The sequence below is a fragment of the Gracilinanus agilis genome, chromosome 4 (genome assembly GCF_016433145.1).
Source record: "Gracilinanus agilis isolate LMUSP501 chromosome 4, AgileGrace, whole genome shotgun sequence".
Classification (NCBI taxonomy): Eukaryota; Metazoa; Chordata; class Mammalia; order Didelphimorphia; family Didelphidae; genus Gracilinanus; species Gracilinanus agilis.
This window is the reverse complement of record NC_058133.1, coordinates 408,290,114-408,312,320: the sequence shown is the minus strand read 5'-3', so window position 1 is coordinate 408,312,320 and position 22,207 is coordinate 408,290,114.

Sequence of the window (22,207 nt, the reverse complement as noted above, 5' to 3'; positions counted from 1 at the left end):
TTTCTATGCATACTCTAAAGTTGTTTAAGTAGAACATTTAAATGTATACTTACGGTTTATGAGGCCCTTTCCTAATAACAATATTAAACTGAAAACAATATTACAAAATCATGCAATTTTAGCATTAAAAGACTTTCTATCCCATTCAACCTATACCTGAAAAGAATCTTCACTATAGAGTATTTGACAAGTGATTATCCAGCTTGTCCTGGAACATTTTCATTGAGAGGAAACTTAGAACATTTTTTACTTAATGCCTAACTTTCAGATGAACCTTTTAATACTTAGACAATAAACTAGCATGTATTTAAATGCTCTGGACCTATACTCATGTCATTGCTTCTCCCCTTCCTCAAATTATATTGGCTCTCTATCACTTCAAGAATCAAATATAAAATCCTGTGTTTACAGTTTAAAACCTTTATAATGGCACTCTCCCCCTCCCCCATTTTCAGGCTTCTCACATCTTACACTACCTCTCCTATATATTCCTTGATCTAGCAACATTGGCTTCCTTGATGTTTCTTGAACAAGATATTTCATTTTATGGCTCTAGACATTTTTTTATTGACTGTCCTCCTTGCTTGGTATGATTTTCTCCTTTATCTCCACCTCACTTCTCTGACTTCTTTTCAAGTTCCTGCTAAAATTTCACCTTCTGAAAGTTTATTTTGATCTCCTTTAATTCTAGTGTCTTCCCTCTGTTGATTGTTTCCAATTTATTCCCCCCCTCTCTGTCTGTCTATCTCTGTCTGTGTGTGTCTCTCTCTCAGTCTTTCCATCCATCTATCCATCCATCAATCCATCCATCCATCCATCCATCCATCCATCCATCCATCCATCCATCCATCCATCCATCCATCCATCTGCCTATCTATCCATTCATCTATCTATCTATCTATCTATCTATCTATCTATCTATCTATCTATCTATCTATCTCTGTCTATCCATATCTATCTATCTGTCTGTCTGTCTGTCTGTCCATATCTATCTATCTATCTGACTATCTATGTATCTAAATTTCTATATAGTTGTTCCCTTATTAGACTATGAGCATAGTAACTAGCATAGAGTAGAGGCTTAATAGATATTTATTGAATGATTACCTGGAGCCTTTCAACCTTGGTAGAGTACCTGAAGCTCTGCTATTCTTTGAGAATGCAAAGTTAACCTCACATCTCATAGTGAAGTATTAACTTTGAACTTCTATAGAAGTAGGGAAACTTTTTAAGGAATATTGAGATTTTTATTTTTCATTAGAATGTGCTACCATAATGTTTCAAGGATTCATGAATTTAGCTGTCTTCTGATGCTGCCTACCAATCCTTCTATGCAGAGGTTGCTATGGATGTAAAAATTTTTCAGATAAGTTTAGGGTTGAATATGAGATGAAGAATTGCTACATCCATAGCATCAGCTCCAGGAACATAGGGAACACTTTCTATTCTCCTTCCCCTTAAATACCTCCCTAGACTCTAAATGACACTTGAAGTTACATAGAATCATTCCTTTGAATTGTCTAGGGCTAAAATGCAAATTGCATTCAATTAAAGGCACATTTATTAAGATCCTACTATGTTCAAGGCATTGTGCCAACTGCAGGGGACACTAAGATGAAAAATCACACAGCTTTCATATAGTTTATGTACTATTAGGATAAAAAGACAGGTGTACAACCAATCCTGGAAAATATTTCTCTAATCAAGCATTAGCAAGTTAGTCTGAAAGAGTTCATAGGCAGCTAAGAGAATAGAGTGCTGTTCTTGAAGTCAGGAAGATCTGAGTTCTCATTTGACCTCAGGCCTTTAGTTCAGATGGACCTGAAGGTGAAAGACTAAGTAATGTACCCAAGTCTTTCACCTTCAGGTCCATCTGTAAAATGGGGACACTTATAACATCTACCTGACAGGATGGCTAGGTGTTGCAGGAGACAGAATGTTCAGATATGGCCTCAGACACTTACCAGCTGTGTAACCCTGGGAAAGTCATTTCACCCCGTTTGCCTTGGATCCCTCCTCAGTAGAATGAACTGGAGAAGGAAATGGAAAACCACTCTAGTATTCTTGCAAAGAAAACTCCAAATGGGATCATGAAGAGTTGGAACTTAATCAACAACAACAACCTTATAGGGAGGGAAGTTATGAAAGGATACAACTTTGGGAGAAAAGTTCAAAGAAAGATAAGACAGAGATGCCAAAAAGAAACCTCCCCAACTTCACCTTCTTGAAAGTCAGTTTTGTACATTGTAAGTCCTATTCATAAGAAAAATAAAGATGATCAGAGTAGAAAATTTGTTTTGGGAGGAATAACTTCAGATGGTTACTTGCCTTTATCTATCTATCTATCTATCTTTCAAACACACATGTACACAAGACAACCCCAAAACAACAATTCCAATGACTTTAGGTCATCTGATTTTTTCAGTGGTCTTGATATTGATATTTGGAGAAAATACAGAAAGCTAATACTAGAGGCTGTTTTTAAAATTCTAGCCCTCCAAATTTTTCCACTGTGAAATGTGCAATGTATTTTTCTAAGGATAACAAATGTCATGAGAAACATTAAATGAAATGACAATCTGAAAAACTCTTTATCTATAGTTTTTGTATTGTTTTAATTACATGTCATTTAAAAAAAGAAGATACAAAAGTGATTATCAGACTGACAGACACTTCCTTTTTGCTGCAAGAAACCCAGTTTCAGAAGTAGTATAATTACAAATTCTCTTGAAAAAACTATTTTGTCATCCAATGCCACAGATAAAAAATGGACATTTCAAAAGGAAGAATTGTTCCCACTTACTGCTATGCAAATGTGAATGTATATTTAAGTGAAGATAGTGTTAAGGAGAGAAAATGGACTTCCAGTCCCTGGAGAATGCTGTTTCCTGCTCATTAACAAAGGGAATATTAATTTCTTTTTAAATTTTCTTGCTACTAGTTTCCTTGGCCTTCCTGATGTAGAGAGATTAGCACTGCAAAAAGGTGGCTCAAATCTGACTTTGCTGATGTGGTTGGTCAAGGTGCCATTTTTCCATTCCAGTTATGTGGGTGGCTTCAGAAATAGACTCATTTGTTATTTTGAGTTCAATTGAGACCACCCACTCATTTCACTTAAGCAAAAGTTAATGACCTAAGCTCCAAAACCTCACTCTCCTGATGAATCTTCAAGTAAGGCAAATGTGAATCATGGATATTTATAGCATAAGATTGTCCAAAGCCAACATTTCCTGAATTTTAGTAACTGAGGCCGAAAAGGTCAAATCTAAGGAAAGAAAAATTTAGAATTGAGTTTCTGTATTGACTAGAGTTCAGACGAGTTTTCAAAGCTTTTTCAACTTGTAGGAGCCTTTTTGGACCCAGAAATGAATGGAATTAGATGAAACTTAGAGTCATCATTCTGTTAGAAAAGATTCAGGATTTCCTATTCCCTTTGGATTTAGAAACACTCTGAGAATAGAATGTCATGGAATTTTGGCACATTGTTTTCAGTCCTAATTGAAAGTAGGAAATGCAGAGAAGTGTGATAATAAAAATAACAGGAGCAAGATAGTGTGGAAATGAGGTGGTTCCTCCTTCCTAGCTTTTTTACCTTACCCCATACACATTCTTAAAAACAACCTAGCTTGAATTAGACATGTGATTTCTGTGTAATGTGTAAGGAAAGAACTTTTGTTTTAAATGAACCATAACTCGTTCTTCTCTACTGAGCATGAGTAAGGACAATGAAGAAGGGAAAAGAGATGAATAGAATGGTAAGCAATTCGGGCACACCAACCACTTAATAAATGTTTTTTAATTGATAAATTCCTTCCCTTCCTCCAATATGTTCATTTTCTCTTTGACTTGAAGCTAATGGAGAGAATTATGGGCCATTTATTATAAATCCCTTTTTTTACAGATGAAGAAGCTGAAGTCCAGAGAGTGACTTGCCCAAGGAAATACAAATAGTAAATGGCAGAGCCTGAATTTGAACCTAAGTTCTCTGACTTCAAATTTGGGTCCCTTTCCTTTCCACGGTTCCATGCTATGTCCCATCCTTGTGCTTGATAATAATTCTGAGAGTGCTTTAACCCCAAAAGAGAAGGTGATAAACCTGGAGTTTAGGATGGGCCTCTATACATCAATGTTCCTTTGGGGAAATGCCATTAAGCAGCTTCTGAAGTAGGAAACAATTCTTTATGGATGGCCATGGACTTTTGGCAATTAAGGAGAAAAAACTTTCCTTTACTCAGAAAAGAAAGAAAAGGATTCATAGGTTGGGCAAGGGATAGATTTTTCTTTCTAGAGAGAGTCTCCTTGATAGTAATTCAATTCAATTCAATTTATTTAAAAAGCTCTAGATACAAAGCCAAAAAGTGTCCTTAAAGAACCTAATTTCTACTGGGAAGACAGAATGAACACAGAAAGGTAAATACGAAGTATACAAGCATTTTATTAATCAACAAATATTTATTAATTTGCCAATCTCTGGGGATGCAAATAGAAAAGTTGGGTAGTCTTTGCCCCTCACAAGCTTACATTTGAATAGAGGAGTAGAACACATGTAGGAGACAGGTTGTCAAGGAAGGGAGTTTTAGTCTAGTCGATCAAAAGACAAGGGAGTGAAATCATAGGGTGATGGACTGTAGTGATTTTATAATTGTTTGCTGAGGACGAGATAGTATTGTGTGGGTGTGGGGAGGGCTATTCATAGGGATGGGACAAACAATCGATAAAATTTCGTATGTCGTGATTGATGGATGGATGGAATATGAAGTATGGTCTGAGGTCTTCTAAATAATGATGGATTGCTACTTATCAAAGTAGATTAATTCTAAGGCAGAGTGGAAAGTTGAGTGAATTAACTCTCTGGGGTTTAGGATGGAGTCAGAGAAGAATTAGGGTAGGGGTTCTTTTGTTTTGTTTTTTTTTTCCTCCAGATTACATGTTGATTCAATTTTTAATAATCATTTTCTGATATTTTGTAATCCATGTTCTCTCCCTCCTTTCCACTCTTCCTTCCTTCCCAAGATGGTAGGCATTATGATATAGGTTGTATATATTTCCATGTTTGTCATAAAAAATTCCTGCTGGCAATAAAGTGAAGAATGAAATCTGCATTTAGACTCCTTCATTTCCTTCTGTGGCAGTAAATTAGCCCTTTTCACCTGAATTCCTTGGAGTTACACTGGATCTGTGCATAGTTAAATTAAATCTTTTTGTGTTAGACCACTTCTTAGTATTATGCTTCTTAATGCATGAAATACATAGATAATAAAGGAAATAAAATGTTAAAGAAAAAAAAATTAAAGTTCAAGACTCCCCTGAAATTTGTCCAGATTCCTTAGGAGCTCATGAACTTTTAATTCAGAACTCCTGAGTTAGAGGAGTCACAGACCTTAGAGGTCATCTATTCCAACCTCTCCACTTTCTAGGAGATGATGAAAGCCCAAGAAGAAGGAAGAAGAAGGGGGGGGGGGGGAGAGGAGGCGAAACAATTTGCCTAAGGTCACACATCATTGCTAGGACTGGAACTAAGATTTTGGAATCTAAATTCAGTATTCTTCCCACTGTATCATATTATTTCCTAGGCATGGGACTTTTTTGACTATAACAGGGAAGGTCAAGGATAGTTGTTAACTCAAATTTCTGGATGTGTGGTAATTATTAAACCTAAAAGTATCTGTTATGGAATTTTTGAGAGGGCAGAACCCTTTCACACTTCTGCTGAGGAAAACAAAGTTGTGAGCACGAATGTAGTTTCTATTGAACATGGCTGGATAGAACACTGATAGTCAAGGCAAAGTTTCTTGAGCTTCCTTGAACTGAAGAGTGGGAGGGTGGGATATAGTTCATCAATCCAAAGAGACCAATCTAAGCAGGTTTCAGAAGAGGCACTCGAGTGCTTAACTTAATGCTCTCTGTGTAAAACTGGTCACCAAGGGAACAATACCTTCTTGTCTCCAGGCAAGGAACAAAGCCAACTTATGAGGTCAGGACTCCTTGAGAACCTTTAAGTGTACTGTTAACAAGGCCTGAAGGAAGTGGTAAAAAAACATAATAAGGTCCTCTACCTTTCCCCCCAATTTTCTTTTTCTTTCTTTTTGTTATATTTTCCTCTTCTTCTCACATCTTCCCTTCAGTCTGTGTGATGTACTTGAAAACAGGAACTGTTTGCTTCTTTATATGACTTAAAGCATTTACTATGTTTTGTCAACATCTATGCAATGCAAAAAAACTTTCTGATTTTGTTGATGTATTCAAATGTCAATTAAATCATTACAAAATCCAAGATCTACAGAATCAGAATTTCAGAATTTAAGGGGACTTTAGCTACTGTCTGATCCAAGTCATTCACAAAAGGGATCCTCACTATGATACACTTAAAAAGGTTCCAGAACTAATCATCATTTAGTGAAGTCTAACTCTCTTATTTGACAGATGAAGAAACTGAGTATCAAAAATGTGATAGGACCCATCTAGGGACATACACATGGCAGAGTTAATTTTCAAAATGAGCCCCTCCAACTCCTAAGCATAAGTCTCTGAAGACCACCTATTCTATTTCAAGACAATACTAATTGTTAGGAAGTTTTTCTTGATAGCTGCATTAGTTGTGTAGACACAGCCTTTCTAGGCTCAATTAATATTTACTTATAAAAATAAAAGGGAACTGGAAATTAATTGGTCAGACAAGAAATCGCTAAGATACTGTGAGTGATCCCAGTTCTCAGACTCAGATCTTGGCCCTAAGATTAGCTTTTATATAGTTTCCAACTTGTTTAGAATTGATCTATTTGTTTCCTTATTGCCTTCATTTCTCTTACATGATCAAATGAAATAAGTCACTGTTCTGGTAAGAGACACATTTACTGTGCTAGCTTAAGAGGATATCTTTCCTAGAGAAAGGGATACCCCCTTGATGAAGAAGAAAGGAGGGAGTTTACTTCTGTGGCTAGAGGGAAGATTTGTACAATGCTGTGGGCACAAAGTGATTATAATATTGATTAATGTATGATTCACATTTTATGATTTGATTACTGCTTGTTGCAAATCAAAACATGTCTTATCAGTAAACATACTTTTACTTACTCCAAGGATCTGTGGTTTCCTGGGTCCACATGTACCCCCTACCCAGGCATATCTTTATATGCTATATAAGGGAAATTTTTATAACTTGATGTACCTGAAAAAAATAATCCATCACCCCGTCAGTGCTATAGAGACTGGATTCAGTCTGGCTAATTGAGGCTCTTTTTTTTTTAAACCCTTGTACTTCGGTGTATTGTCTCATAGGTGGAAGATTGGTAAGGGTGGGCAATGGGGGTCAAGTGACTTGCCTAGGGTCACACAGCTGGGAAGTGGCTGAGGCCGGGTTTGAACCTAGGACCTCCTGTCTCTAGGCCTGACTCTCACTCCACTGAGCTACCCAGCTGCCCCCTAATTGAGGCTCTTTTGAACAGGCTACCAGTGCCTGCCTTTGCCTGGGATACTCTCACACAGGAACACACAGGATCCTTCTAGGGCAGGCCATAATGTGGTATAAGAGCAGGATGACTTAGAATGACCTAGCAATATCCAACCAACTGGAGATTTTCCAAATATAAGTAAGTAAAATGTCTATCACCAGGGTTATATCAAATGACTAAGGATATTTTAAGCATATTTTTTGGATTGTAAAGAAATGCCCAATGATGGATAACAACAAAAATTAAACTAGCATTTTTGTAATTTTATATATAATTACTTTACAATTATCTTAAAGTTTTCAGGCAAGTATTTTTAATTTTTCCTTAAATTTGAGAATTAAGATACTTAAATTAATTCTAGAATAATTAGATATTTTAATCTTCTGGGGGAAAATGAATGATAAGATCTTGAAATGGGAGAAGGAGCAGGTAAAAGTACTAAATCTGTCTTTATATTGTTTTGTTGAATGTTTGGATGTAAAAATCAAACACAGCAACCATGACTCTATTCATATATAAAAATGAAGAAATATTAAAGCTCTAGGAGCTTCAGAATTTGTAGCAGTTTCCATCAGAGTTGCAAGAAATAATTAAAGGAAAATGTATGATATGAAGGGGAGAGGAGAATGATTCTGAACAGTATCCTTTGGGAGAACTGTTCTCTATGGGGGAGAGAGATGAGACAGAGACAGAGATAGTAAGACAGAGACAGACCCAGGCAGAGACAGCTATAGGCAACAGGGATTCAGCAGACAACCTGAGAGAGAAAGAAATTCACACACACACCCACACCCACACACACACACACACAGTAATATGGAAAATCATACTGCCATATTTTCATGGGGCAAGTTGGCAGTTTGCCCTAGTTAGAATATAGAACTTGGCATAAGCCAGGGGGCTTGTGCCACCTGGCAGTTGGAAGGCAGGGTATAAAAAAGCTTGTAGACCCTGACTTTTCCCTTCTACCTCTTTGGGTTTGGGGACCCAGAGTGGAGAGAGCGGGAATGTGGGTAGTTTCATAGGCTAGGTAGGATCAAACTAACTCTGCAGGCCAAATATTAACATCCATTCTGGCAAACAAAACTATCCTTTTGGCAAGAAAATAATTTTATTTATCACCAAAGAGACCACATAATTCTGGCCCAGGGCTGTCCACCCTGGGTCAGCAGAGGAGCATATAAGAAAGACCTTTCAGCATTTGAAACCTAAGTCTGAGAAGTTAACTGTCCTTTAGTTCTTAGTTTTACCTAACCCTCCTTCCAATCCCTTTCACCTATATCTCATTATTAATAAACCCCATTATCTTTTAATCTAAGAACTTGTTATTTCCTACCTTCATCTAAGGCCAAGCAGGGATAGCTACCTAAACATTCTGAAGTGCTACAACAGGAATAACTCCATTACTGTTAAACAGGAAGTGCCATATTTCCATTTCTGTTTGATTCCTACATACACCAATAGGAGTCACTTCCTCATCAGGTCAGGGGCTATAGAATATTCCACTTAAAGGAGTTTGATTCCTAGCAAGAAAGAGTTTCTCCTCTCTCTCTGCTAGTCTGGGTGCAGGATCCTTGATACGTTCACATTCATTATTTCAAGTCTATAGCCCCTGGGACTGGCTAATACCTTCCTCTTTATAGCCTCCTATTATTATAGCTACCCTCTTCATTACACACACACACACACACACACACACACACACACACACACACACACACACACACACAAACATATAGAGCATAATTACTATGTGCTAAGCATTGTGTTAAGCAAAAGACAATTTTTACCCTCAATGAACTCACGCAATAAGGGATGCTGGAAATGAGGATGGAGAATGGTGTACCATAGTTTGGAGTAGGCTGGATAGTGGAAAATGATCCATCAGAGCTGAGGGACCCAGAGATGGAGTTGTTACAGGAGGGAAGAAAATAGATGCAAAGGTCTGAAATGAGATAGTGTGATATCTAGAGCCAACTGGGCAGTGGTACCCATGCCTGATTCCTGGCAAGATGAGGGAAAAGCTGATGTCTCAGAGTTGATAATTTGTGTCTATACATTCAAAGTGTGATTTAGATCTGTGAAAACGTGGCTACTCTCAGCAATGTATTGATCTGGGATAATCCTGAAAGACTTATGATGGGGAATGCTATCCACTTCCAGAGAAAGAACTGTTGGAGTCATCTTTCACATCAGTGTATTTATGGTTTTATTTGGGGGTTATTTTGGTTTTATATGAGTTTGCTCTTACAACAGTGACCAATATGGAACTGGGTTTTGCATAACAATAAAAATGGGGAAAAAAGAAACTTGTAAAAAGTGTGATTTAGATTTGAAGAAACATTAGTGATCATTTATTATAGATAATTAAATTTGTATTTATAGATGAGGAAGCTGAGACCCAGAAAGAAAACTTGATTTGTCTTGGGTTACAAAGATAGAAGATTGGGAATTAAAACAGTGGCGCTTTGACTTTCAATCTAATGCTCCTTTCACTTTATCATGTCAAGGTATTGGATACATTACCCTCAGAAGGAGCATTTCTGTAACTGTTCTGTGCTTCCATTGGGGATCATAAATAAAAAAAAAACAAGCTTTTAATGACAAAAACATTTGGCTAGACCATGCAGTTTGCTGACTGGTTCAGTTTCCACTTGCCAAAGGGTGCTTCAGTTATAGATGTAGCCACATCTGGGGGGCACAGCTGCTTTGCTAGGGAGCATGGTCAGCTCTGCAGGGTACCTACTCTCCACCATGCCTTATAACTCAAGCAGTTCAGGAGCTTGGCTGATGGTAAGAGACTAGGCTGAGCCAAACCAAGCCACATAGTGCAGGTCAGAGTTGGACTCAACAAAGAAGTAACTTCCTACCTCTCATCTCCAAGTGTCAATTCTATCTACAAATTTTTCCCAATACAATCTAGAACTGAGAATCAAAGGAGATATATTTAACCAACTCTTCTCTCTAGTACTTTCCCTGACCTTATACTTGAATCAGGACAGATTAAGAAGGGTCTAAAATTGGAAGAAAAGTTTGGAGACAATCAAGACTTCAAGTTTTTCTATGTTTCCTTAACAGAGTCCCAGTTACTAGCCATTCTCTTTGTTTCTTTTCTACTTAAGTCAACTCATTTCTATAAAGACCACTAATTAGACCAGTGGAATTTTTTTTTTAGATAGGTAATGTTGGCTGCACTTTTGATTGCATCTTGAAAATAGAATAGAATATGGAACCAGAGGGTTTGGGTGGAAAAGTCTCTGCTACTTCTTACTATGATATGTAATTTCTCTGGTTCTTAGTTTCTATATTCATAAAATGAAAGAATTAAAACATATAATTTCTAAAGTCTCTTCTAAATTATAAATCCTAAAATTCTAATCTAACCTCCATCCCTTCTGCGCAGGTCCTACCTTTTTACCCTTTTCTCTTCTTCCATCCACTTTGTCCTTTTTAATATCTTCATTTATTCTGTTTTCTCATCTGCCTTTTGCTTTTTCGCAGCAGGTGTCTAGATTTTCTGGATATCATATAATTCCAAAAGTTCTGCTCCCAAATCATGGAGAGAACCTTCAACTTTGTAAGACCATTTTGTCTCAACTTTTAATCTGTGTCAGGCTCTCTTTCAGTGTCAGTGACCTTTACCTGAATAGATTGATCAAAGACCTTTAGTGTCAAATTTTTCAACAGACTAGAACAGCTGTCTTTATTCATATGCTCTCCCTTTATTTTCCTGGTCTACCCAAATACTTCTGGATAAATGCAGGACTTTTCTCAATAGGAAGATAGCCATAATAAATTAATCTTCTAGGATTTTTCCAAGGCACTTAGGTCAATCTAGTGTGGCTCATCAGTTTCACAGCTACTGCCCCAAGGATCTCTCCTCTCTGTATGCATATCTCCAACCTGTGCATATAAGAATAAAAAGAGCCTCTGCCAAAACTGTAATAATAATAAGAGCCAAGTAACCAATGTTATGACAGAAGGAATATAGAGTCTATGGGGTGAGACTCTCTTCTAGCTGTCCCCCCCCAAAATATACTTTCAGGGAGACTTTGAGGGGGTTTCACCCCAAAACTGGGTGACCTGGATGGTCGTGCCACCCCACAGCAGTTGGGGACGAGGTTTCCCTATAAGAGGAGGTATGGGGTATCCCAATCTAATTCTGAATGAGGGCAGGGTTCAGTAAGCCTCCCCCAAGGTCAGTCAACTTCACAGAGGGTGGTCTGGCTCCAAGATGGAGGCAGCCAGACCAAGCTGTGATTTCCCTCCTCCCTTGTTGTCTCTCAGGCACTCTAGAATGCTATCTGACTAATGAATGGCTTTTATTGTTTGCAATTGAGGGGTTAGGGAAAGGGGTGAAGGGCAGAGGGATTTGGAGGTGTCCTCTTCTCTATTTCTATGTGGTCTGTCACTTGGGTGGGAACTTTTGGGGTTCCCACTCCTAAGCATCTCCCCTTGCCTCTTCTCCTTCAGTTTCTACTTCTATTTCCTATTTCTATCCTTTTCTATAACTGCAAGACAAACTGGAAAGGGTCTCTCAGCAAGGTTGGGTAATGGGAGAAGGGGACTAAGAAATTGCTCCCAAAATGGAGTTGCCAAACTTATCTAACTCTATGGTTGAAGTCTTGCTGGGGTGAGATGTGATTGGATGCCTTTGACCAGGGAATCGAGGTTTTTAATGTCCAAAGAAAGATCCTCAGGAAGCCCTCAGGACTGGATTCAAGCTGAGATGTCCTCCTCCTCCCTCTCTCAGTCCTCCGCCAGAAGCCCTTTTCTCCTCCTTTCTCTTCTGGAGCATTCCCCAGAATTCCCTCTGGTCTTAACTGTCACCAACTGTTACCAACTGACAGCCACTCCTTCTCTGGCTCCTCCTGTCCTATCCACCTTGCACAAATCCCATTCTTACATGCACAAACTGGATGCCTTGGCTAAACAAGTTGTGGCATATACTTGTGATGGAAAACTACTGTGCTGTAAGAAATGACAAGTAGGTTAATTTAAAAAAAACATAGAAAGACTCCTATGAAATTATAAAGAGTGAAATGAATGGAACCAAGAAAACATTATATACAGTAATAGAACTATTATTTGAAAAATGACTTGCTTATATGTCTATCTCCACAGAAAGAACTGATAAATAGAAATAAGCAAGACTCAGTTTTATATCTACAGTTATCTTTTTGTCAGATGTTACATTCTCTAGTGTGGAGAGTAGAGGGAGGGAAAGAGATACCTGGGAATTTTAATGTAGCAAATAAATAAATAAATTTAAAAAACAGCTAGATGCCGTCTCTCCCTCCATTTGGGAAGTTGACAACTTAGTGTAGGTGTATTCTCTGCTTTTGATGTTACTAAGTTGGCTGTCTGGTACTTACAAACTTAAGAATACCATAATCAGGGGATGTTGTCAAAAGCAAAGTTGTTATGGTTATTCTGAGAGACTTTAGTAAAGTCCCTCTATTTCAGCTGCAATAACCTTAGGTCATGTGCTAGCTATAGTTCAAATACTTCTTTTCCAGAGAAGAAAGATCCCTTTCCTGCCCACCCCCCAACCCCAATAGCAAAAATTTTCTGTAGGGTGCCCAGTCAAGCTGAACTACTTGTTTGACTGCCTATTCCAAAACCCAGGTACATGACTCCATAGGCATAAGACTCTTGGCTGAAGAGGAAGTATATTTGTTGCCAGGGGTATCATTGCATTGTTATACTCTAGCCTTCCTTCTCTATGAGAGAATTATCTTAATACAATGTGGCCAGAAGAAGTTTAGTAACCAATCAAATGGCTGTTTCTTCCTATATCTTCTTAGAAACTGAAGAAAATGATTCAGTTTCAAAACAGGTTACAAACAACAACTACTACATGGTGTGGAATAATGTCTTCATTGATTTATACCATTGTCATCTCCAAAGTCCCTAGCAGTATGCAAAATCCTATCACTGGTGCCATTCAGTAAGTCAATAAACTTTTACTGAGCAGCTATGATGCTGTAGGCTAGTGATGGGCAACCTTTTGAACTTGGTGTGTCAAAATTCGTCAAAAAACTGAACATAACTCAGGTGATGTGTCACTTGGAGAAAAACAACAACCATAATTTCACGATTTTTGTGGTTTAAATAATAAAAATTTATAATTGTAATATATAACTGTATTTGATAAACCAAAATAGGTAAATTAATATAGGTAGAATTGTCATCTATTGTCATATTGTCACTACACTACAGAAAATGTTTCATCCTTGGCATGCAGCCCCATACTTCTCTGTATGAGGCTGCATGTCATAGAAAATGGCTACATGTGTCAGCACTGACACGCATGTCATAAGTTTGTCATCACCGGTCTAGGTACTGTGCCAAGCTCTGGAAATACAAAGAAAGGTAATAGGCAGTTTCTGCTCACAAGGGGCTCATGGTCTGATGAAGAAGACTAAATGAAAACAACTACATACAAAGAAACTATATACAAATCAGCAGAGTGAAGGTACTAGCATTGGGGGGGATCAGGAAAAGTTTCCTGTAGAGGATAGAATTTTCAATGGAACTTGAAGCCGGGAGGCAGAGATAAGGAGAGTGTATTCCTGGGAAAGCCAGGGAAAATGTCTGGATGGAGCCTTTTGTGTGAGAATCAGCAAGGAGGTCAGTGTTACAAGGTTACAGAGTATGTAGTGGGGTATAAGGCATAAGGCGAGTAGGAGAGGGAATCAAGTTATGAAGGCTTAAACAGGATTTTTTATGTGAAGTGACAAGGAGTCACTGGAGGCTTTTGAATAGGGTAGTAAGGTTGTCATACTTCATAGGCATTAGCTAAATCAACAATCCTAGATGTCTATCTGTATGTATCACTAACTACCAACTCTCTTTACTGGGAATCATGGAAGTGACTCACCCCAAACAAACAATAACAATGTTCCTTAGAATCAAGTTTATTTTCGGACTTGCAGGGGTGGTGCTTTGATTTGACCTACCTATACAAAAATATTTATAGCAGATCCTTATGTGGTGGTAAAGAACTAGAAATTGAAGAGATGTCCATCGGTTGGGGAATGGCTGAATGAGTTGTGGTATATGATTGTAATAGAATATTTTTGCACCCATAAGAAATGAGGAACAAGATGATCACAAAAAAACTTAGTAAGACTAATATGAAATGATGCAAAGTGAAGTAAATATAATAAGAACTTTGTACACAGTAAAAATAATAGTATGAGATGATCAACTATGAATGACAACTGTTATCAACAAGGTAAGAATCCAGGATGACTACAAAGAGCTCAATGAAAAAAGCTTTCCACCACCATAGAAGGAACTGATGGAGTCTGAATGCCTACTATTCTTTACCTTATTTCATCCATGAATTTTTCTCTAGTATAAGAAATATGTCTTGCATAACATGACAAACATGAAAATGTTTTTTTAATAAACAAAATTTTTTATTGTCATGCAAAGCACACTTCCATATTGGTTATTGTTGTACACTCATACATAACTAAAACCCCAAAATAAAACCACAACTTCAACAGTTCTTTCTCTGGAGGTGGATAACATTCCCCATCAAAAGTCTTTTGGAATTGTCCCAGATCATTGCATGGATGAGAGAAGCCAAGTTTTCACAGATAATTATCATCCAATATTGCTCTTATTGTCTACAGTGTTTTCCCAGTTCTGCTTATTTCACCCTGAATCAGTTCCCACAGATCTTTCCAGCTTTTTCTGAAATCATAATGCTTATCATTTCTTATGGCACAATAATATTCCATTGCCAATGTGTACCACAATTTGTTTATCCATTCCCCAGCTGATGCTCATCCCCTCAAGGAAATATGTTTCATATCAATAATATACATGCACCCCATGTCAGATTACCTATCTTCTTGGAGAGGGGGGAGAAGTGGGAGGGACAGAGAAAATGTGGATTGCAAAATGTCAGCAAGCAAATATTAAAAATTGTACAGATGTAATCTGGAAAAAATAAAAATAATTTTTAAAATAGCAAATTACTACCTCTGTGGGTATGGTTCAGATACAAGTGTGGTTGGTAGGTCTATAGAGAGATGAACTGAAGGAGACCAGGAAGTGGCAGAAGTCATTTCTAGGTCATATAAGTAAATGGCGCAGTCTAGATTTGAATGAAAGATCAAATTTTCCAAAGTAGGAGAGAGTTTTTGTAGTTATTGATCTGAATGGATAATCTACTGAAACCTTTATGAAAAGTAGAGAAGGAAAAGTGAATCCATCTACAAAGGGAATATCCAAAAAGTTAGTGGCTTTCAGTCCTTGGAGTTCCAAAAGAGAGGCATAAGGAGCTTGGTGGTTGTCCTTAGAGCATCTTCTGGTTGGGTGGTGCTCATGATAACTGGGTTTAACACTTGCTTACCATCACATACTCTGATCCTTACTATCAAGTAGGACCAGGCACTGGGCATGCATACCTGTCTACCCAGAATTTCCTCATACACAGACAGAGTAAAGGGAATAAATAGCATTTCTAAGTATGTTCCAGCTACAAACACAAAGTGTTTGAGATGAAAAGTTGCATATGGAATTGATTTTTTTTCTTAATGTTAATACTTTAATTTTCTTAGACTTACAGGGTTTATACATGCAAAAATTGGTGAAATAAAATGCAACTCAATTCTATTAAGTATACAAAGAAATTTTTATAAATATTTTATATCTCAAAATGGTATATTTTAGAGACCAAGGAGCAATTCAGTTCCATTATTCAGTTAATAGCTACATACTGTTATCAAACCAAAAGAATATTATTAGTGAGCTACCACTAGATTACAATGTTTGGCCATATATTAAGGATAATATTTCTCCCTCTGTAAAATACAACCTAAGTAAACTACATTGATTACTAGTTCTTATTTGAATATCTAAGGTGTCAGTATTGACTATTTTAGAAGGAAAAAAAATTCTCTTAAAGAGCATTTGATGACATACATTTTTTAAAAAATGATTTGACAAAAATAAAGAGAACATATTTGAAAATATAAATCAGAGAAAATTAAGATGTCAAGTATTTTCTCAACATCTTTTACAAAATAACTCATTCAGACAAGTCTAAGAAACATGTTATATAGCCCCATGTATTGGAATGCTTTAGTCTTCTTCCATGTATGTTGTCATCATCTCCTTCAAGAGGTATCATTTCCTCAGTTATAGCTGCATTGGTTTCCTCTGAATTTTCTTTTTTCTTGTATGCAGCAGGTCAAATGAGCTCTAATGGTTTTGTTTTTATTTGTTTTTAATAATTACATTTTAAAAATTGACAAGTATTAAAGATAACCACCATCATAGTAGGAAGTGAGTCTGAATACAAAATGAAGCATTCTCTTTATTTCTTCCATGAATTTTTCTCTAATATAAGTGATATGTATCTTCTTTCACCACTTGAATGTGGAAATATGTATTGTATGATAATACAATTACAACCTATATTACTTTATCTGTCATCTTGGAAAGAGGTAGAGGTATCAGGGAGGGGGAGAACAAGGACCACAAAAATGTCAGAACACATTAAAAATTGTATTGATACTAAAAAACTTAAAAGTTGAAAAATAAAATGAACAAATATTTTCTCTCCCTCTCCTCTTTACTATTGCCACTAGGGAAAAATTAAAACAAAGCCTTCATAGCAAGTATATGTAGTCAAGCAAAACAAATTATCATATCCACCACGGTCAAAATTTGATAAATGGTCAAATGATTTAAACAGACAGTTTTTTAAGGGTTCTAATATTCAATAGAAGTTTTTTTTTTCTTTTCAGTCTTTTGTTTTATGTTAGAGTTGCATAATGGAAAGAACAATCTTTTAGAGTAAGGAAGACCTCAGTTCAATTTCTATATCTGCACACATTGGCTGCATGATTCTGCATAAGTCTGTCACTTAATTTCTCATTGCCACAGGCACTCTGGAATTGTAAATTGCAAAAAATTTTCAGACCTACATTATTAGAGGCATCTTTGTTACCTGGAATTTCTTTATATTAGTAAAATTATAGGTCAAGATTTCCTCTCTTCCCAAATATTTGTTAGTTTTAGTAATAATTATTAAAAACCCTTGAAAATATTTATTTCAAGATTTCCATTAAGATTACTTTGAATGAAGGATTACTCCCCTTGTAAAATCTTTGAGAATAACTGCTATAAGTAGTCCCACAGGGATAAGTAAATCTTGACTTTGATTTAAATGATGCCAATTGGTGTTTTGGGTATCTCCAATTTTTGATTACTCAGAAGCAAGTGGTTTCAACAGAAATATCCAGAACATGGAAGTGTAAGTGTTTTGTTTTTGCTTGAATAACATTCAATTACTTTCATCAATTACATACTCAAGAAGGCCTCATACCTCACACTATAAAAAGAAGTTCATTCAATATTTAATTTTGAAGAGAACTATAGGATAATTGACAATTTTACACATTTCAAGCTTGGTGAACATGACATGTGCCGATTCCCTAAACTAAAAACAGTACTTGTCACCTCCTTCATGCACAAAGGTAATGTGAGGCTTTAGAGTTTTGGATATCCTAGAAGAAAAATTTTTATATAAATCCAAGAAAGCTACATGATCCCTTTTCTTGAAGAAAGGGAAAAACAAGAGATATTTATGGATTTCTTTGTTTTTGTTAAAGAATAATACTAAAGCATTTTAATACATAAAACAGAGAAAGAATGAAGCCTATAAAGGGGCACAGGAAAGGGTTTCTTTTAGTGATGACAAATAGAAAAACACAAGTTAATATAGTGCAATAGTAGAAAAGATATTGATTCTGGAGTCAGAGGAGAAATATTTTAAAAATAGCTTAAGTACTATTTGGGTTTAAGTTCTACTTCTGAGTCTTACCACCTGTATAACCCAGGACACATCACTTAATTTTTCAAGTCTCTGTTTTTTCATCTATTAAATTATAATGTTGGATTAGATGATCTAAGAGGCCTTTTCTGGTTCTAACTTTATGGTCTTATGTCATAACTAAGAAATAGCATGCATAATAGTTCCCTAGATAAAATTATCATATAATAACCTCTTTCATATATTTAAGTGAAGCATAGCATAAGCAGTAAAGTGACAAGAATAATATGATATCAGATCGAATAATGCCAATTAACTGTATAGGTGATTTCCAGTTCCGTACTATTCAAGTCAAATAATCAGAAATATCTGAAACATGGAGGTGTAAATGTTGTGGCTTAGTGAACTATATTGTTCCATCCTTTGTCATGGTGTCCATTTATGACATGAAGGATAAGCACCAGGGGTGAGAGTCCACATCTCTCTTGATTCCAAATCTAGTATTCTCCATCAAACCACACTTCATCTCATTTGATCATATCAATAAATAAAGAAGAAATGTAGAGAAGAATGGGGAATGTATGGATAGCATTGACTGTGATGATCTGGATGCCATGGATAACTTCTGAGAGAAGAGTTTTAGTAGAGTGATGAGAGTGAACTCCAGATTGCAAAGGGTTAAGGAGAGGGTTAAGTATTGGTTGACTAATGGAGAATTAGGGAAATAAAAGGGATATGGATAGGATGGTAAAAGGAATTAGGGTTATTATTTTTATTATTTTATTATTAAGAATTATTATTATTATTATTATTTAGGAAAGAGGATATGAAGAGATCTGTATATTACAATGTGATAGAGAATATATAATGTAGCATCTATAAATATATGCCCTACTAAATTCAAGTTAAAGTTCATATTTCCATGAAATACCACATACAGAATACTGGTGGGAGAAGAAAAAGCTAGTGAGCTAAAAAAAAAATCAGCAGAGAAACAAACATCAATGCAACTGCAACTATTTGCTGAGTTTATTCTGGGGGAAAATGCTTTTCCCTTCCTACTATATCCTTTACTCTCTTGTAATGGCAAAGTGGCTGGTATGTCTTTAAGTTTGATGTTCCTCTCCATTTCTTATAGTGATTTATTTTCACAGAGGACAAGAATATGATTTAGAAGGGATCACAAAGTACTTTGCTCTAATGCATTGAAAAATTTTAAATGTCAATGAACTGAAAACAAATTGTTCCAAGTAGGATATATACTAATTGCCTATGATTATTTGAAAACAGATTTTAAAAAACACTTCCCAATATAGGCCAGATCCTGTCTGAAACAGACTGATAATAAAGTGATATTTGGGGGGAAGGGAGGAAGGAATGAGAAATGTTTTTTAAAATAGCTGAGATACTATTTGGGAAAAAAACAACTATCACAGATGAAATAATTTATTCCTCACATTTTGAACATTGCATAAGGTAAAACCAATTCACAGGAACTGGGAGTTTATTCTCAAAGAAAGCTCTCCAGATGATTTCCGCAGCAGTCTCCAGAGACCTCATTACATTGCCGTTACAAATAGACCCGCATAAGGCTGTTTATTCCCCCTGACCTGGGAGATGAATTAAGCAAATGGCTCATGGCTTGTGCTGTGCCAGTATACACGTGAAGTCAAATATAAACAGTGTTGTGTAGACTGTTTCTTGTATATGTATATATATATATATATATATATATATATATATATATATAACTGTAGATACCACTCATCTAAGGCAAGAGACCTAAATGTGTGTATATAAAATTTAAGTAAATCAAATCATATTTTAAATTAACAAGGTCAGCTTGTTTGTCACTTAAAGGAATTATAAAATAGGCCAAACTTATCTTCAGAAGCCCTTTTTCTTCCTTTAAGGTTTCTCATCCATTTCTTTAATTGGCTTAACCATGGCCACTGGTGCCATTTTTCTGTGTAGCCTCCAACTGCCTTTCCTTCTCGTGGAGACATTCTACCAGGTATGCTCTTTTGGAATCATTCTCAAATTCTGGACTTTCTTGATTCCTTTATCACCACCAAAACTTACCTATTCTATGTTCAGAGGAACAGGCAGCAGTGACTAAAGCCTTATTATATTCCTAGCCCTTATCTGGAATTAATATTTCTTTGAGACTAAGCACTATTATTTAGCTACTACTCATTTCTAGGGCAGCTAGTTGCCATTGTGGAGAAAGTGCTGGTCATGGAGAGAGGAAAACTCATCTTTCTGAGTTCAAATCCAGGCCCAGACACTTATTAGCTGTATCACCCTGGGCAAGTCACTTAAACCTGTTTGTCTCAGTTCCTCATCTGTAAAATGAGATGGAGAAGGAAATGGCAAACCACTCTAGTATCTTTACCAAGAAAACCCCAAATGGGGTCACAAAAAGTTTGACACAAATGAAATGCCCAAATGACAATTATGTATACATAAAAGTATATGTGTATATATATGTATATATAAGTTTATGCATACAAATATGCCAAAATACACATGTATATATATATATAAGCATATGCGTATTTTTAAAAATACAAATAAATAAATACATGTATTTTTTTCAAAGCAAATTATTGTTATTGAACAACAAAGGACTAAGCATAGAAACCTGGGATGTTCCATCAGAAGTCTTCTAAAGTGATCCTGAACCTGAATTCATTATATGTGAATCTTTGGGTCTTGTCATTCAACTGATTTCAACTTTGCTCTCTAAATCTACCTGAAGGTGTATTATCTAAATCAAATCTTCCCATTTTATTTACAAGCATAACATGAGAGATTTTGTCAGATCCTTTACTCAAATCTAGATATACTGTGTCCATAGAATTTCCCTGATAGTCTAGTTACTCTTAAAAAAAAAAAAAGCAAATGCAGTTATTCTGGCATGATATTCATGATAGAGTCATGCTCATTTTTATTGATCATCACTTACTTCCCTTTCAAAATACTCATGCCATTCCCACACTTTATAAAGTGCTCCATACTTTTTTCAGAAATCAAAATCACTTGTCTATAGTTCTTAGACTCCAACTTTTTTTCTTTTGTGAAAGTTTGAACCATTTTCCATTTCTAGTCTGTTGACACCACTCCTCTCCTCTAAACTCCTCTAAAACTTTCTAGAAATCACTTGGTCCACAGTGGCTCAAAAATAACACTGGCTTTCTCTGTTAGTAGTCAAAAAAGATCTATTTGCATAGTTCTAATGACTTTAATTAATTGATGGCAGCTAGATGCTACCTTATCCTTTCCTCCTTGTTTTTAATATTCATGATTTTGAAAATCTTATGAATTTTGTTTTTTCCTTCCAAATCCACTGTGCATTCTCTTTGCTAAAAAAAGACAAGCAAAAAAAAAATTAACACTGTTTATTATCATCACTTATTATGACCAATCTCCAGGTAGTAGCCTTGCTCCCTTCTTTAAGCTTTTGCCCCCCAAGCCTCTTTTTGTTGTTGTTGTCCTTAGAATTCACAAATATTCTGAGTGATCTAGGCCTTAGCACTCCTAACACATTTATTATATGACTGAGTTGTGTTTTTTAATTCATCTTCAGTTGTTCAACTTCACAAGTAACTAAAGTTTTCTTTTGAAAAACTGTTAATTGATAAATTCCTCTTGTATTCATACCACTCTCTTTAGATAAATCCCCCATTTTCCTCACTTGAATAATTTCTGCTGTGTCTTTAAATTTTAATTCTTAATGGTTTTCCATCTCCTTGGGCTAACTTCTATTTATTTGTTTGTTACATTAAAATATTCAGCGCTATATTATATATTATGTATAATATATGTACACACACACACACATATATATATATACACATACACAGACGTGTATAATATTCCTCCCCTTCCTCCCATCAGAGAAGGCATCATTTGATAAGTAGATATATATATATATATATATATATATATATATATA